At 36.9% G+C, this 3,563-nt stretch overlaps 1 protein-coding gene and 1 long non-coding RNA gene across 2 annotated transcripts in view; both read right to left on the bottom strand.

Moving 5' to 3' along the window:
* LOC103480942 (protein NLRC3-like) overlaps positions 1 to 3,563 on the bottom strand; it is a 23,135-nt gene that overhangs the window by 6,535 nt on the left and 13,037 nt on the right. The gene's annotated exons all lie outside the window — the stretch shown is intronic.
* On the bottom strand, positions 626 to 3,557 carry LOC103480958 (uncharacterized). Its single transcript, XR_536206.2, has 4 exons — positions 2,752 to 3,557; positions 1,477 to 1,568; positions 1,081 to 1,194; positions 626 to 893 (listed from the first exon to the last, which is right to left on the bottom strand). It is a non-coding gene; the product is annotated as an uncharacterized LOC103480958 (long non-coding RNA).

Raw genomic sequence — 3,563 nt, 5'->3', positions numbered from 1 at the left:
TATTCTTGTTTGCTTAACTTCATTCCTGATTCAAAATATTTGCTCTTTGGTCCAATAATACCTTTTGTTTTATGTGTAATAAACTGAAGCCCATTTTATCTGGTGACAAAKAAAATACAGCTGCACATCATCATCATCAGCATGTGTAGATATAATAATGTTAGGGGAAATGTACATAGGGAATATAAATCAATCAGGAAGAGACTCCTGAGGAAATGAACATCKGATGTTAGATCAAATTTACAGCTGTTACCAATTACATTGTTTTCCTTGAATTGATTTTTATCASATGATTAGAACTAGTTTGTGTTTCTGTACRTCCTACTGGCACTAGTGCTGAAGAACAAAATGTATTTTCWGATGAACAGTTACACAATAAAAGCCAGATGAAGYTATCTTGGATGTTACGGTTGCTGAGAGCGTTTATAAGGGTGTGGTAAGATTGAAACAGAAAGTTCATGCACATTGGCCTCCATAGGAGTGACTCCTCTTTCCTCACACGTTGAGATTTTCATAATGACTACAATGGCTGCAGTCAGCTCCAGAAACCATAAAGTACCGTATTTTCCGCATTAAAGGCGCACCGCATTATAAGGCGCACAGAATAGACGCTACAGTAGAGGCTGGAGTTACGTTATGCATCCACTAGATGGAGCTCCACTAAATGGAATGTGAACAAAACAGTCCGACTCCAGTCGACGAGGAGAGCTTTCTGYGACTGGGCCGGGGCGTGGCCGGATGATGGTCACCCTTCTCAGTATTTAATACGAGTTGGCCATCACACTTACCTCTTTGTAGAAGGTTGATTTGATTTCAAATCAATTAAACGTCCACTTGACTGGTCACTCTTCAACGACACCAGGCTGGGTTCTGGTTCAGATCCATGTTTCCTCCTGTGAATAAGTCTGTTTCAGTGATGTGATCTTGGACATGGAGAAAAGCTGTGAACACATGTTATCCACAACAATACTGGATAAAATTKATATTTATATCAGTGGGACACGCAATTAACCAAACCCCACAGATGCTGGAATAAAACATGTTGAATTGATAAATTTACAACACTTAGATCCAGTTCACCTCTTTAAARCTGGAGGTTCATCTGATTTAAAATCAATTAATCGTCCAGTTGACTTGTAACTCTGGAAGGACACACAGCTGGGTTCTGGTCCAGGTTCTGRTTCAGATTCATTCCTGTGGAAACATTGGTTGTTGATGTAAAAGYTSAATTCAGTTAATGAGGAAAGTCTCTGAATAAATAATGATCTAAAATAAAATGTCACTTCCATGAAGTGATATGTAGAATTAGAAAAATAATTGATTAGACTATGTCTCATTTAATTAACAATAAAGCATACAAAAACARAAATCTTTGCAAAGTCACATTAAAGTATGTTTTTCTATTTGCTGAAACAAAAATGATTCTTCCTCGTTATTGTGCATTTATTACTGAATGGTCAGAGCTGTTGGTCTGACCTCTGGTCCTCCTGCCACCTCTTCAGAGAGGCTTTAGTCGGAGGGACTCCGTCGTCACACTGATCCATGTTCACTACGTCTCACTGCTTCACCTGCAGAGCAAACCCAGAACCAGAACCACTGAAATCAGATCAAGATATTCTGAAATGTTTGATCTGAAATGCAGGAGACAGAGAAACAACAGATCACTAATAAACTAAACGATACTCTAATAATAATGTGGATTCATCTCCAAACAACAGACAAATTCAAACTTCACCTGTTAAAATCTCTGATGCTGTATGAAATTTTAAAATAATTTTATTATTTTCAAGAACGAACTTGGAAATGTTCTATGTTGTGAGGAAACCATAAAAATGGTTAAAAGGCATACTTTTATTAATTTAAAACTAAGGCATTATGAAGTCAGTTAAAAGGTCAGAGGTATACWGAGATGATAAAGTAACAAAAATGAGAGAGATTTTCAGTTTTCACATGATAATTTGCCAAGTTTCTGGAAGAAAATTAYTCATCTGTGGCCAGCATTTTATTTTTATTTGATCTACTAGTTCATAAAATATCGAGGCTCAGCAGGAATAACTGGGTTCAGATGCTCTGAGTGGAAAACAGCARAARGTTCAGAGGAAGATTAACAGGTTGATGACTGAAATAAAATGCTGTAAATATTCAACCAGACAGAAACATTTGACACCATCCACCCTCAAAGCTCCTCCTTCAGTTCAGAGTTCATTCAACKGCTCTACTGCCGAACCAGAACCGGTTCTGGTTGGATTCTACCATTTGATGTATTCCTGAAACTAAACTTTAACCTTGAACTACCAAATTTAAACAGAACCAGAGCCGATAAAAATGCTCGTCTTTTTGTCAATATTATTTTTTATAGCATTTTTATCAATTATGACACGTCATCAATGGTCCGTCAAAGTACCCGAACCATATCAATCCTCTTCTGATCCAACTTCCCTTGGCTTCAGTCCAGATCTTTATACGCGGGTAAAAACGCGTCTTTCTCCCACTTGGTTTCCCTCAAAAGTTTCAGTGAAACAAAAACATCAATTTTATCAAATTCCGACTCTGAACAAAGCGAACCAGACTCAGAGCGGATCTGCAGMGGGCCGAACCCAGCCCGTATTTAGTGCTCTATACGCCCCGTTGCGCAGTCTCACCAGTACCGATCAAAATCTATTAGTGGGAAATATGGAACTGCGCACATATGCAGAAACTGAACTGCAAACTAATTTTTATTAACCAGTAAATAAAAAAATGTTACATTACCTTAAAATGGAGGTTTTTTATGGAGGGAATCATCTGCGTCACATTCTGGTTCAAAGTGAAAGTAAATGCAGCACTTAGATAGGAAGGAGTGGGCGTGGCTTCTGTTGATAAAGTTTATTACGCTTGCCAGCAACAGATAGGACAATATTTAGTCAATAATTTATGTGCAGTTAATGTTTCATACCTGCTTCACATATTTAGGTTGCAAATAATACATTTTKCATGAAATTATTTTTAGTTTTCAGTTTCCAGACATATATGAAGAAATACTACAAGTTTTTACAAAAGACAATTTTTATTTCAGTGGGGAAGTATTAACAACTTCTCTAAATAGGTTAATTTCACATACAGTTTAAACAAACAGCAGGCAATTTTAACCAATTCTGGCCATGTTGAACTCAAGAAGTTAAGAGTTTAGAAGGAAGTTACGGTTGTAAAAACTGATTTTCCTAATAAAGTATCTGATGCTCTATATGTTTATCATGTGCCCTCAGGATGAATGGTGTTGTAAAGTGGAACAACCTGTAAAAAATTGAAGTGAAGCAATACCAACAACCACAGCATGAGGAATGAGGATGAGGAACTCTTAGCATCAGTCAGATGAAAACATTTGATTTTAAAACTAAAAAAACAAAATCAGGATTAAAACCAGCAGAGGAAATTCATGAACAGTTCCCTCTAAATAAAGCAGAAAGTTTGAACAGAAACATCCTTTCTTTTCAGTTACTTGATTTCTGGGAAGAATCAGGTAATCATGCAGTTCACATTTAAACCACCAGATGGAGACAAAAACAATAACGAGTCCAGGCAAA

This window comes from Poecilia reticulata, linkage group LG2, assembly GCF_000633615.1.
Source record: "Poecilia reticulata strain Guanapo linkage group LG2, Guppy_female_1.0+MT, whole genome shotgun sequence".
NCBI lineage: Eukaryota > Metazoa > Chordata > Actinopteri > Cyprinodontiformes > Poeciliidae > Poecilia > Poecilia reticulata.
The sequence above is the reverse complement of the archived record's forward strand: the minus strand, read 5'-3'. Positions and strand labels throughout refer to the sequence as shown.